This window comes from Theropithecus gelada, chromosome 17, assembly GCF_003255815.1.
Source record: "Theropithecus gelada isolate Dixy chromosome 17, Tgel_1.0, whole genome shotgun sequence".
Taxonomy (NCBI): Eukaryota; Metazoa; Chordata; class Mammalia; order Primates; family Cercopithecidae; genus Theropithecus; species Theropithecus gelada.
The window spans coordinates 76,107,721-76,122,880 of record NC_037685.1 but is presented as its reverse complement, the minus strand read 5'-3'; the positions used below and the strand labels follow the sequence as shown (position 1 = coordinate 76,122,880).

The 15,160-nt window shown below is 41.0% G+C and overlaps 1 protein-coding gene across 2 annotated transcripts in view; it reads right to left on the bottom strand.

The window, feature by feature from the left end:
• Positions 1–10,776: 10,776 nt before the first annotated feature.
• GPALPP1 (GPALPP motifs containing 1) overlaps positions 10,777–15,160 on the bottom strand; it is a 45,550-nt gene continuing 41,166 nt past the window's right edge. The window contains exon 9 of one of the 2 annotated variants that reach the window (XM_025364570.1): positions 10,777–11,155. The gene's annotated coding sequence lies outside the window, so the exon portion shown is untranslated. Of the gene's footprint in view, positions 11,156–14,072; positions 15,143–15,160 lie in introns of those variants that run through there. The other variant, XM_025364569.1, reaches the window with a different exon arrangement.

Here is a 15,160-nt window from a genome sequence, read left to right as displayed (position 1 = left end):
GCAGATGAGCTTTAATTCCGTCTAACCTTGTCCTTGAAGCAAGGTTCATTGTTTCTGTTGTTTTGTTTTTGATGTGGGAAAGCCTTGAGCATGTTTGTATGTGGAGGGAGAAGAGCAGGTGGTCGGGGAGAGGTGCAGAGGAGATCCGGATGCGACCATGAAGGGAAGATGGGTTATGACAATTAGTGACACATCCAAAGAGCTGACGGGTGTGCCCACCTCAGCAAGGGAGGAAGTGCTCTGCATTTTTCCAGGAGTTTTTGGTATCGTGTGAGGTAGCACCCCTTCCAGCTAACAAAGCCCTCTCTCCTAGTTTGTCAGTCCCCTCCTGGGCTCTCTTCTTCCCTACCTGCTCTGGAATTCATGTTCATCACTTCAATCTTTCCTAATGGGCCTTCTGCTCTCTTAAGTTCCCAGCCTGGATCAATGCTGCCATTCACCTTGGCACAGTTGTGCTGACAGACATGTCCCACCACTGTTTCAAACCCAGGCCAGGAACTTTAGCTCTGCCGTCCGCTCCTCTTTGTTTTGGTCCCTCTCACTTGGGCTGCAGTGTTTATTCCAAACCTTTAAGCACCCTCTGTCCCCCCAGTTCCTTAGTCTCAGCAAATGACCTGTCTTACCTGGGTAGAATGCAGCCTCTCCACCTGGTGTCTGTGGCTGGGATTCAGCAGGTTGAGAAACTAAAATTATATGTTAAAATTTGGGTAATGTGCCTTTATTTTTTTGAGATGGGATCTTGCTCTGTTGTCCAGGCTGGAGTACAGTAGCGTGATCTTGGCTCACTGCAGCCTCTGCTTCTAGGTCTCAAGTGATCCTTTCACCTCAGCTTCCCAAGTACCTGGAACCACAGGCATGTGCCACTACTCTCAGCTAGTTTTATTTTATTTTATTTTATTTTTTTGTACAGATGAGGTCTCACTATATTGCCCAGGCTGGTCTTGAACTCCCAGGCTCAAGCAATCTTCCTGTCTTGGCCTCCCAAAGTGCTGGGATTATAGGCGTGAGCCATGGCTCCCAGCCTAATGTGCCTTTTTGAGAGAAAAACGTGTAGTTTTCATCAGATTCTCAACATCTGGAAAGGCTAAAAATCTCTACTCCAACAAATTGAATATGCCAGGTCTGATCTCCCTTAACTTTCTGGCCCTCTACCTCCAAGCTTATCACTGCCCATAACCATCTTTATCTGCTCTTCTCTGGGTTTGGAGGAGGTTGGGCCCCTCTCCCTGTTTATTCTGGGCCCACCCGTCATACATCATCCCGTAACTCTAGCCTTCCTGCTGGATCTGTTTTCTCTCTTAGTTACTCCAGCTCTCGCCTTCCATTGCTTCTTCTTTTCAAACTGGCTTCTCTCACTCCTAAATGTACACGTAACAATAGCAGAAACAACACCCACAGGTCCCTTTGTATTCCTCTCTCGTTCTGTCTGTTGTCAGCTCATCCCTAGCCATTCCTGGTGCCTCCCCTCTGTGACCTCAATCAGTGTCCTGTGCATATTTCTGTTCTCTGCTCACCACATTGCATAATTAGAGCTATTTCTGTGTCTCTGTCTCTCCCATTAGACTGTGAAGCTGAAGACCATGTCTTCTTTATCTTCAGACCAGTCTCACACATTGTGGAAGCTCGATAAATATTTGTAGATAAGAACTACTCATCAATTTAGTCGTTCTTCTCTAGATCTTCTTTTCTTACCATGTTTTTTCTTGAGGTATCAACACTAGAATAAGAAACAGGTTTTTGTTTTTGTTTTTTGAGATGGCGTCTCATTCTGTTGACCAGGCTGGAGTGCAATGATGCGATCTCAGCTCACTGCAACCTCTGCCTCCTGGGTTCAAGTGATTCTCATGCTTCAGCCTCCTGAGTAGCTGGGATTTCAGGTGTGAGCCACCACACCCAGCTAATTTTGTATTTTAGTAGAGATGAGGGTTTCACCATGTTGGCCAGGCTGGTCTCAAACTCCTGACCTCAGGTGATCCACCCGCCTTGGCCTCCCAAGGTGCTGGGATTATAGGCGTGAGCCACTGCACCCGGCCAAGAAACAGTTTTCTAGATAGACCCACCATAGGTTTGTTCAGGTGTAGCACAGTTTTCTTTTGTATTTCTTTTCTCTCTTCTATTATCCAATATTCTACTAGCTTTTTTTTGGCTATAGCTACATCCCCCCTGCCGGCTTTTTTTTTTTTTTTTTTTTTTCATTATGACTGAGAACTCAAAGCTCACACTCTAATAGGTATAATTTGTATTATTATTATTATTATTATTTTTGAGACGGAGACTTGCTCTGTCACCCAGGCTGGAGTACAGTGGTCGGATCTCAGCTTACTGCAAGCTCCGCCTCCCGGGTTCACACCATTCTCCTGCCTCAGCCTCCCGATTAGCTGGGACTACAGGCGCCCGCCACCACGCCTGGCTAATTTGTTTGTACTTTTAGTAGAGACGGGGTTTCACTGTGTTAGCCAGGATGGTCTTGATCTCCTGACCTCGTGATCCACCCGCCTCAGCCTCCCAAAGTGCTGGGATTACAGGCGTGAGCCACCGCGCCCGGCTATAATTTGTGTTATTAAATGCCTTAAATTAATGTCATTATTGCTTACACTGAAGTTCAACTGCTTACTAGGCAGTATAAACAAAGCTCGTTTAGGAATATTTACCTATGTAAGAAAAAAATACTTTTTTTTTTTTTTTTTTCGAGACAGAGTCTTGTTCTGTCACCCAGGCTGGAGTGCAGTGGCATGATCTTGGCTCACTGCAACCTCCGCCTCCCGGGTTCAAGTGATCCTCCTGCCTCAGTCTCCTGAGTAGCTGGGACTACAGGCACGTGTCACCATGTTTGGTTAATTTTTGTAATTTTGATAGAGATGGGGTTTTGCCATGTTGGCCAGGCTGGTCTTGAACTCCTGACCTCAAGTGATCCTCCCACCTCTGTCTCCCAAAATGCTGGGATTACAGGTGGGAGCCACCACACCTGCCCTTCTATGCTCTTTAGAATAATACATTTACAAGTTATCTAATGGCCATGTATGAGAGGCCAGCAGGATTATAGCATCATATTTGATTGCTAATTATATGATAAACAACCATTTATTAAATACCTACCTCTCTATAATGCTTTAAGAAATCCTTTTCAAACTACTCTATGTCAGGCTTTTTACTGATTGTAGTTTCCTTTTTCTTCTTTATGTTTTGCCCACCCAGAATACGTTATCTTCTTTTGGTAACAATACCTCCAGTTTCCTTTAGGGAAACATTATGGTGCACACAGGGTAGAGAACTGCTGAGCAAGCTGAGGAATCCAGTGGCCTACCAGTGGCCTCAACCAACGATAATGGTTAGCTGGGAGTTGCTAACTCTAGGCCCCTTGGGCTTGAAGTGACGGCGAATCTGGTTTCAACTTTGGCTAACCTCTCTCCAAGCCTCTTGTCATTGGACATCTCATATCCAAGAGACACGATTAATTGGCAGAGTCAAGCAGACTTACTTGCTATTGATTGGGATGGAGCCGGTCATCCTTCATATTTTTTTCATTTCCCTGTCTTCTTCTTCTTTTTTTTTTAGATTGAAAAGCTAAATACATAATTTTGAATTGTACCGTGGTTTATAAATTGCAGCAGAATGTGGTGAATAAACTGTGACAGCTCATTTCTCATCTACCTTGTTTGTGCTAAATGTACTTCTTGATGTCAGAGGATGTGATGGAAGCAAATCAGGAGGGAGGAGCAGGCATTTTAGAAACAGTGCCATCTTACTGCGCGGCACCTACCCTGGCTGAGTCATCTCTGAAGCATGTCGATGTGTGCATGGGACCCATCCCCTCTGCACATGAAAATTCATAACCATGAGCCAGGATTAGCAGATATCGAATGAAAAGGGGGTTCACAATGGCCAGATGCTAACCCTGGTAAACCTGAGATGAATGGACAGGTTAGGTGAGACAGGTTAGTGAGACCCCAATTTGGTAAACACAATGTCGGCATTCTCATTAGAAAACTGGTGGGAATCAAAGGTTGAGACGGAGCCATAGCATCAGATGTTTTTGTCATTATAGTATGTGTAATCTTTGTTTCCAATGATAACATTTCCACTTTCTTTTAGGGAACTACCTTACCAAGTTTTTGTTCTAGGTGGTTTAGATAGAGTTTAACCCAGCCTTTGGCTCAATGGGTGGAGATAGGAACTAGCCTGGGCTACTGGATGTTTTATCTCCTGTCCATGTGGTTGATTTAGGGTGAACAAGTGACCAAAGGTGAGCCGACCAGCATCAGTTCTTGAATTTGGCAGGAACCACTGGGAAAGAGCAGCTTTCTTTTCACTGGTTGGTTACACTGGCAGAACGTCACTTTAGGCATGCTGCTATCCAGCTTGTCACCGTCTAGGAACCCACCTGAGGATGAAATCCACACAGAGGAAGGCGGGCCGAGGAAGAGAGACAGAATCCTGTGACGCATTCTGGGCACCCAGATCCAGTTGTACCTAAAGCCAGGGCTACAGTCTGGACTTTTCATTACATGAGTGAATAAATCTTTATCTTATTTTTTCTTCCTTTTTTTGTTTCTTTTTTTTTCTTTTGTTTTTGTTTTTTACTATTTTTATTTTTAAAAAATCTTTTATTTTTAATTAGTTTTTTGAGAAGGGGTCTCACTCTGTTGCCCGGGCTGGAGTCCAGTAGCATGAACATGGCTCATTGCAGCCTCAACCTCCCATCTCAGTCTCCCAAGTAGCTGAGATTACAGGCACACAACACCGTGCCCAGCTAATTTTTGTTTTGTTTTTGGTTGTTTTTTTTGAGAGAGTCTTGCTCTGTCACCCAGGCTGGAGTGCAGTGGCACAATCTTGGCTCACTGCAACCTCCACCTCCCAGGTTCAAGTGGTTCTCCTGCCTCAGCTTCCCAAGTAGCTGGGATACAGGCACCCGCCACCACACCTGGCTAATTTTTTTGTATTTTTAGTAGAGACGGGGTTTCACCATGTTAGCCAGATGGTCTCCATCTCCTGACCTCGTGATCTGCCCGCCTCTGCCTCCCAAAGTGTTGGGATTACAGGCGTGAGCCACCACACCCAGTGCCCAGCTAATTTAAAAAATTTTTTGTACAGATGTGGTCTCCTATGTTGCTAAGGCTGGTCTTGAACTCCTGGCCTCAAGCAGTCCTCCTGACTTGGCCTCCCAAAGTGCCGGAATTATAGGTGTGAGCCACTGTGCCTGGCCACATGAGTGAATAAACTATCTTTTTTTTGATTAAGCCAATTTGAGTTCAGTTGCTATCACTCGCTGCCAAGAGTCCCAATACAGGAATCTTCTGAGGTCATAAGAAATAAGTGAGCCTGTTTACCAAAGTTGTCTGAGTGCATCTATTAGCCAGGGGGCTACAATAACAACCACCATCATTTATGCTGGATTTTGTGCTAACTATTTAAATATGTCATCTCATGTAATCCTGGTAACATCTTGTGAGTTATTATTGCCCCACTTAAGAGACAAAGAAATTACAGTTGAAATAGGTTAAGAAACTTTGTCAGGTTTACATAGCTAGTGTTTCCATAGGAATTGACTGCAGGCTGCTGTCTCCAAAGTTTATACCATGGTTAACTGGCATGGTATAACTTCAATATGTTAGTCAGGGCTTAGTTGCAAACAAAGGAGTATACTCTGATTAGTTTAAGCCGACCCAGAAATTATATAAGCAGGAATGTGTCCACCCACACTGCAATGCTCCTCTAGAGAAGCCCGTCTCACAGTCACAGCAGTTGACACCACGGATGCTTGGGACTGGGTGCCAGACATGCCACCTCTGTTGCTGTTGAATATCTGTCCATGTCCACTAACATGCCCATCAGAAGATGATTCTGGGAATGCCAGCTTCTTCCCTTTTCTCCCTTGGAATACCAATTGCACGTGGGTGCATCTGATTAGCAGAGGCCAGGCCACAAACTTGTGCTCTAGCAGCAAGGGAGCCTAGGAAAATGAGTTTTACCTTCTATCTTTTGAATCAAGAGGCTCAGTGGCCACAATCTGACAATTATCTAACATCTTTGATTCTAGAAATCTTAACTTCGATTCTATTAATCTTAATGTTAGACTCTAAACTATGGTTTGACTGCAAACATTTTAAACTTGAGGAACCTCTAGCAATGTCATGTTCAGACCAAAACAAGTTGGATTCTCATACTTCAGGGTACACAGAATCACCTGGGCAGCTTGCCCAAAATAGATGGCCCAACCATCTATTGGGTCCAACCCCAAACCTATAGATGGAATCAAAACTTCTGATTGGCTGGGCACGGTGGCTCACACCTGTAATCCCAGCACTTTGGGAGGCCGAGGTGGGCCGACCACTTAAGACCAGGAGTTTGAGACCAGCCTGGCCAACATGGTGAAACCCCTGTCTTTACTAAAAATACAAACAACAGCCTGGTGTGGTGGTGCATGCCTGTAATCCCAGCTACCCATGAGGCTGAGGCATGAGAATCGCTTGAGCCTGGGAGGCAGAGGTTGCAGTGGGCCAAGATGTGCACCACTGCACTCTGGTCTGGGCAACAGAGTGAGACTCTGTTTCCAAAAAAACAAAACAACAACAACAAAAAACAAACAAAAAATCCCTCTGGTAAGGTTAGGGCATCTATACTTGTAATAAGCTCCCAGGGGATTCTGACGAACATCAAAGTTGGAAAGACATCGGTTTTGCTGACTAAATTGGGCTTCATTTTTGTTCAACTATCACCTTCCATTCGCCTAAGCCTAGATATTGCTCATTTCTGGTAAACACTCAATAAAGATGCAGCTCCACTGTGTGTTCACATATGCTCGCTGGAAAGACTATAAATGTGATTTTAAAAAGCTCCTTATGATTTGCTGGTAGAAAGAAATACTCTGAAACCATCTTCTCATGTCATTTTCTTAGAGGCAACACAGTAGAATGGATTGATTAACATCTTACAAACTGACAGGTTAAAAGATAGTTTTAAATCTTTATTGATAAACTGTCATTTGACTGCAAACATTTTAAACTTTAAGAACCTCTGTTTTCAAATATGACAATTTTATTAGGCAATATACAAGGCTTTTAGGGAAAAACACTAATTTAAATTCAGTTAAAATGAAGACTAAAGAATATCCACAATTTCTAGATTTATTTGCTAGACAATATTAAATTAATTATATCTGTATCTGTTATAAAAATGAGCAATCTTAGGCTGATGATAAATTGCTTTTGTTAAGTGTGTAGTGTGAATTAGGTATTATAGTATTATTTATCCTTACGTGAGCAAAATGTGTTGCTTTCAGCCATCACCTAAAAAGACAAAAATCATCATGTTATATATGTAAGCAACTTCATTTGTTCTTTTGTACCTAGTGATAAAAAAGGAACAAGTTTATTTTCATCTCAGAGCTCTGATTATATGAAGACAAAACTAGGACTAAATACCTTATCATATAGCCTGTTTGGCCAACATTACCCCATCATAAAGAAAACAAATGGAAGTGCTTTAAAGGGCAGGACAGTGGTAAGTAATCAGAGATATGAAAATGAACTTTGAAATGCTTTTCAATATTCTTGAATAGGTTCTTGAAATTTGTCCAGATCTCAAAACAATGATGCACCCTTATAACTTCTATTATTTGTCTTTCATACCTAGTTCTGCAGAAGTTTGTTGCTTTTTTTTTTTTTTCTTTTTTAGAGACGGGGTCTCTGTCTCCCTGACTGGGGTGCAGTGGCACATTCATAGCTCACTGCAGCCTTCAACTCTTGGACTCAAGTGATCCTCCTGCCTCAGTTTCCTGAGTAGCTGGGACTACAGATGTATGCCATACCACCATGCCCAGATAATTTTTAATTTTTTTTTTTTTTGTAGAGACAAGGTCATGCCATGTTGCCCAGTTTGGTCTTGAACTTCTGGCCCTCAAGTGATCCTCCTGCCTTGGCCTCTTGAAGTGCTGGGATTACAAATGTGAGCCTCTGTGCCTAGCCTTTTGTTTCTTTTTAACATTCTTTCACCTACTGTTGTCTCTTCTTTGTCAGCAAGTATAGAAACTGGTATCTAAAAGTAAACTCAGTTGCTTCTGAAGTTAATACCTTAGCTGCCAAAGCACAGTTATCTAAGACCTCAAAGTAACATTAACTGGTTAATTCCCCCAAGGAAAATAGTCATAAGGTAGAGACCACTCTTTGCAGATTATCTATAGCCTACCAGTGCTCCCTTTTTGTGCTCCCTGCCTTTTCAATGTTCTGCATTTCTGAGGCATTCAGTCATCAGGCATCCCTGGCCTCAAGTCAGTCAGGGACAAGGACCTTATAATCTGACTATTCCTCTTAGGGACTTAATCTATTTTAAAAGGTGCTGAAGAGACGGTAAAGTGCAATGAAACTGAATTATCATTGGCAGTAGAATCTTGAGCACTGTAGCGGCTGGTTGGTAGATGTTTGAAGGGTGAATGCTTTTAGGCATTCACTCAACAGAAGTGACAATCCATTCTTCAAGAGGCAAGTATTGCTGGTACTGGTGTTTGTTGCTATGCAACGTAAAGTGAATATGTATTTAGGAATATATAATGGGAAAACAGAACATGTAACAAGGGAGAGGGGATTGCTTTTAGGAACACATGTAAGTGCAGTGGTTCTTTTTTTTAAATTTAATTTCTTTTTAGAGACAGGGTCTCACCACATTGGCCAGGGTAGCCTTAAACTCCTGGCCTCAAGCAATCCTCCCACCTTGGCTTTCCAAAGTGCTGAGATTACAGGCATGAGCTACCTTGTCTGCGCGTAAGCGCAGTGATTCTTAAACTTGAATTTACAAAGAATGGCCTGGAATAATTGTTAAAAATGAAGATTCTCTGATTCTAACCCCAAAGATTCCTATTCAATAGGTGTGGGCCTGGAGATCTGCATTTAAATGAACTCCTAGGTGATTCTGTTAGAAATAGTTTAAGGATTACAAATTAAGAGACAGACTGACCTACTGTATTTTTCAGTCCCTAAGTAAAAACATCCTGCTATGTCCAGAATTCTAAAGACTTGAGTAATAACTGTTGAATCCATCTGGTGCTATTCAGTTCTTAAAAAGAATATAAATAACCCTCAATAACCAGGCCCAGGAGGAAACAAGTAATTTACAACTTCTGAAAAAAAATCTATTCTTAAATATTTATAGTTTTGATGATAAAGTATAGGTTCACTGTTCAGTTCAATGTATTAATGTTCTGATAACTAATGACAGTTATTAGTGGAGTTACATACAGGGTGTTTGCAGAGCAAGGGCCTAAGAGTGAATTCAGACACATTTGGGGAATTCTGGAAGGCCAGCAAAGTAGACCTTTGGTGTAAGAACCATCTGATCAGTTCCAATGTAATGTTTATAACTTGGTTAAGAAGTATTCTCCATTGGAGGCCGGGGCAGCGGCTCACGCCTGTAATCCCAGCACTTTGGGAGGCCGAGGCGGGTGGATCACCTGAGGTCAGAAGCTCAAGACCAGCCTGGCCAACATGGTGAAACCCCGTCTCTACTAAAAATACAGAAATTAGCCAGGTATGGTGGCGGGCACCTGTAATCCCAGCTATCAGGAGGCTGAGGCAGGAGAATCAATTGAACCTGGAAGGTGGAGGGTGCAGTAAGCTGAGATTGCGCCATTACACTCCAGTCTGGGCGACAGAGCGAGACTCTGTCTCAAAAAAAAAAAAAAAAGTATTCTCCATTAGGAAGCTTCCTTTCACCTCCCAGGACTGGGTTACATGCTCCTATATAGGCTTCATAGTATCACTAGATACTATGAAGACCCAACCCTGAGCCATCATATTTCTCACAATATACCTACCACACTGGTGCAGTTCTTCAAACACCAAAGAACTAAAGCTTCAGGGCATTTGCATATGTGATCAGTCACTTTTCACACTGCTAGCTTTTCATTTTTTTAGGTTTCAGCTTAAATGACACATCTTCAGAGACTTCTTCTCACCCTGATTGGACAGAATGCCCATCCTCAACTACTTGTTCTAGTCTCTCACTACCCTGTTTTCTAACAACTATCAACAATGTGCAATTACTTGATCTTTTTTACTCAGATCTTTTTCTGCTCTCCCACTAGAATATAAAATCACAAATCAACGAATCTGCTTTACTTATCTGTGAATACCCTGTAAGTGACCAGCACAGAATCTTCTCCCAGGCAGGAAGATTATGCCTGCCTGGTTCACCATCGTGTCCTTAGCACCTAGCATGCACTGAGGCATTTAATAAATGTTTATTGAATAAATGAACAAACATATAAGCTCCTCAAGAAATACTTATTATCGGGAAATGATCTGAGAAAGCAAAGGTTCTCTTTTTGACCCTACATGTTCAGATTCCTATCATTCAATGCTTAGTTTTTATGTTGCAAAGCATCTCTTTTGGTCACTTTCAATTTGGGAGGTAGAGAGACCAAACCAAACCAAAGAAACTCATACTCAAACAATCCAGAAAAGCCTACTCACTGTTACAGGTCCTGTGATAGGAAGAACAATGGAATCTTGGTTATAACCCAGTGCCACAGTGCTCTCAAGAGCATTTCCAGTTTGTCTGTCTCGTGTTTCTAAATAAACAGACAATATCTGTATAGTTACCTTAGGATAATGAAAACCTGGCAAACGAATTGTCTAGAGTTAAAGTTGTTGTTGTTGTTGTTTACAATAGCTTACAATGATCTGGATGGCCGGAATAAACCTTTGCAGAATATTATCTTTACCAATACTGCCTGCTTCAGAAAAGCTAATAATGTTAAAACAAAACAAAAATAAAAACTACAACTTCTCAGATATAGATAAAACTTTATTTATACGTAAAAAATTACATTCAGGAATTCTGTTCCTAAAAACATTCTCTTAGTAAAGCTCAAAATGAAAAGGTTGAAAGGGGCAGTGAACAGCTTTTTAACTGTGTACATACTGCAGTCACATGCAATTTTTTAAGCTGCAAAAATCACCTCTCCTAAGTAGCATGAGCTTTTGAAACTGAAGACTTAAATCTCACAATGGCATCAAAAACTAAAGCAAAATAAATCAATATTCTGAAACAGAAGACTTGGCTGTCGATGTTAATTGGGTGCTATCTCCAACCACTTTCCATCATGTTACTTCTTCCTCTTAGTTGTAACTCAACAAATAACTTTTTCTAATAATACCTATCACTGCATGGAAAAAATGAAAAGAGAAGTGATAAGGGCCTCCTATTAGTAGTTTAATATTAACATTATCTACCCTCAATAAGAAACAAAAAATGCCATAATGTTTTAGGATAAAATTATTTATATAATAACCATTGATCTATTCTAAAGCATGTAAGCCTTGGTACCATGCAAATCACTTCTTTTTTTTTTTGGAGATGGAGTCTCGCTCTGTTGCCCAGGTTGGAGTGCAGTGGCACGATCTCGGCTCACTGCAACCTCTGCCTCCCGGGTTCAAGCAATTCCACTGCCTCAGCCTCCCGAGTAGCTGGGACTACAGGCACACGCCGCCACCACGCCCGGCTAATTTTTTATATTTTAGTAGAGACAGGGTTTCACCGTGTTGCCCAGGCTGGTCTCGAACTCCTGAGCTCAGGCAATCCGCCTGCCTTGGCCTCCCAAAGTGCTAGAATTACAGGCGTGAGCCACAGCACCTGGCCAACCTCAACTTCACTTCTAAATAAATTGTTAATTCAAAGAATCATTCAGGCCAGGCGTGGTGGCTCACACCTGTAATCCCAGCACTTTGGGAGGCCAAGGTGGGCAGATCACCTGAGGTCAGGAGTTTGAGACCAGTCTGACTAACATGGTGAAACCCCGTCTCTACTAAAAATACAAAAATTAGCCAGGCGCGGTGGTGGGCGCCTCTAGTCCCAGCTACTCGGGAGGCTGAGGCAGAAGAATCGCTTGAACCTGGGAGGTGGAGGTTGCAGTGAGCCGAGATCACGCCATTGCACTCCAGCCTAGGCAACAAGAGTGAGACTCCATCGCAAAAACAAAAAACAAAACAAAGAATCATTCGATGTTAAAATGATAAATTAAATGTCAAGTGGTTGCTACATCTAAACAAGATTAAAAACTCTTAGATCAGGGCTTTTCTTTTCTTTTTTTTTTTCTTTTCTTTTTTTTTTTTTTTAGAGCAAGACTTAATTTACTATGTTGTGCCCAATACAAAAAGGATTTCATTTATCTGGTAAGGCGGTCTTACTAGGGGTGTACCCACCATCTGTCGTGTTTTGTTATATCCCTCCTTACTTCCCCACCTGCTAAACCAAATAACCCCACTATTTACTTACCAGTAATGTGGTTACTATTTGAAGCATCTAAACCTATTGGAGATGACAATTTAGAGAGCTGGACAAAATCATATAATTTCAAGTATAATAAACTTAAATGGCACCTTCAATGGTACGAACATTAAAAGTATCTGCTCCATTATATGAACTTAGTGTTGCTCTTTTTTCTTCTTCATTTTTAAATTTCAAAAGAGGTCACATTCCTATGATACTTGGCCAAAAAATGTAGGAAATTAAAAAGTCCTTATTAAAATGTCTTCTGCCAGATGGAAAGGAGACTTGATTCAATTAGGTCTTTTGCAGCTTCGGAAGTGGGGAGGGGATGAAATAAAGAACACCTACCATCCTGTGCAATAACTACTTTGTCCTTCAATATTCTTGTATTGGGATTAGTCTCTCTGTGGGGCAAAACAACCTCTGAAACTGGCCTTACATTTTGTCAAAATTATCCTCAGGTTGGCACAAAAGAGCATTAACTCCAAAGCCAGTAAGGTAGTAACTTCTGGAAGCATTAGGCGGAAAGCAGAGGTTTCTCTCCTTTATGCCAAGGTCATGGTCACTCCAAAGTTGAGGGATGAAACAGTAAATATATAATACAGAAATATCCCTATTCTCTTTAAATGAGAAAAACAAAGAAAAGTAAGTATCCAAAGATAACAGTTTTACTTTAAAAAATACAAATTTCTCAAAAATATGTTAAGAATTTACATAACGAAGAGGAGCTAGAAAATAGTTTTTCCTTTCATTGGGAAAAAATTATAACAAATAATATTAATGCGATGGAGATACTCTTGTACAAAATTTTGTGTTCAGAAAATACTGCTCATTAAAAATGACATTTTTAGTCAAAAGGTAGCTCTGTTCAATTTTGAGTACGTAAGAAAGTTTTTCAATTTGCTTAGGAGAATAATTCATCTATTTATTTATTTATTTATTTATTTATTTATTTATTTAGAGATGGAGCTTCGCTCTTGTTGCCCAGGCTGGAGTGCAGTGGTGCGATCTTGGCTCACTACAACCTCTGCCTCCCAGGTTCAAGTGATTCTCCTGCTTTAGCCTCCCGAGTAGCTGGGATTACAGGCGACCGCCACCACACCCGACTAATTTTTATATTTTTAGTAGAGATGGGATTTCACCATGTTGGTCAGGCTGGTCTCGAACTCCTGACCTCAGGTGATCCACCCACCTCGGCCTCCCAAAGTGCTGAGATTATAGGTGTGAGCCACCGTGCCCAGCTAATTCATCTTTTTAATAGCAACGCTCCTTTAGTTTGCTATGGTTTACACTGATGCCATGGAAAAACTATATTGTACTGTTATTATTAGAGGAAGAATAATTTGTACCATCACATAAATAGTTTACTCAGTTTTCATAAAGCTTACAGGAACTAGGAATCAGAATCTTTTTCCATTAAAAATTTGTGTCTCGGCCGGGTGTAGTGGCTCATGCCTGTAATCCTAGCACTTTGGGAGGCCGAGGCAGGTGGATCACCTGAGGTCTGGAGTTCGAGACCAGCCTGGAACAATATACAGTGAAACTCCATCTCTACTAAAAAATACAAAAATTAGCTGAGTGTGGTGGCGCATGCCTGTAGTCCCAGCTACTTGGGACACTGAGGCAGGAGAATTGCTTGAACCCAGGAGGTGGAGGTTGTAGTGAGCCGAGATCACAGCACTCTACTCTAGCCTGGGTGACAGAGCAAGATTCTGTCTCTCAAAAAAACAAAAATAAACAACAATAAAAATTTGTGTCTCATCAAAACTAGAATACTAGTGGAACAATTGGGATTAATCTGCAAGAAAATATAACTTATAGAATTGCCATTTATTTAACAATAGTTTAATAGTTTAAATAAAATTTATCATCTTATAAATTTACCATCGTAAGAGGCAGTGCTTAAAGCATTACAAACTTATAATACTCCCAATTAGGAGGGTTATGATTATAAATTTTCCATTTCCATTTTTGTATTTAGGAATTATTAATTTTTTTAAAAGGCTATTCACGATTGATATGACCCCCGTAAATTAGCTTAAAAAAAAGGTTATGACCCCATATATTAGCTACAAACTGTTAAGTACAGTATATAAACGAGTAAAGTCAGATTGTCCCAAAGCAAAGTTCCAGGACTCAGAAAGCTTTGGTTGAGATCATAGAGGTTGAGTCTTACAGATTTCACACTGCCAACAGTTAATGGCATATCTTGTCCTGATTGCCTCCCCTAGAAATACTAACTATTAAAGTTGGAAAAACCAAAATAGTTTTCCCTTAGCACATGAGATAACCCAGAGATCTTTCTGACTTAAAAACAATTAAAAAAATTAAACAACAAATAAAAAGCCCTGAGTACTAAAACAAGAAAACTGATTACAAAACAGGCAAAACCCATACCCTCTATTTTCAAGTAAATTTGTATTCACTGGCTGCAGTTTAAAGGGAAATAACAACACATTTCAAAGTCACGGATTTACAGGAAGGACTTGACACACTGACTCCAGGGCAGGTTAGGTGTATTTCACGAGGAGGTCCAGGCTGTGGTAGAGATTTGGCAGTCAGTCCTGACCACACCTTAGAGGGTACTTGTGAGACACCACAAAAATCAGGGGGAATGGAAGCCTCTTAAAATAATTATTTGAAGAAAAGCCCATAATTCCCCATACTTCCACAGAAGCTAAAGGCACATAGAATATCCTGTTCTATATAAGAAACATTCGTTTTAAGTTTCCACATGACCTTAAAAGGACACAAAGAACAAGGTAAATCTGTATGTTTTTTAAGATTAAAATAATCTCTAATCTTAAGAAGACAAAAACAAAGAAATAAAGATGGACAAAGAGTATTCTTCAACTTTTCTTCATTGCACAGGGAAATCCCCCTGAGGTAAGAATAAGAA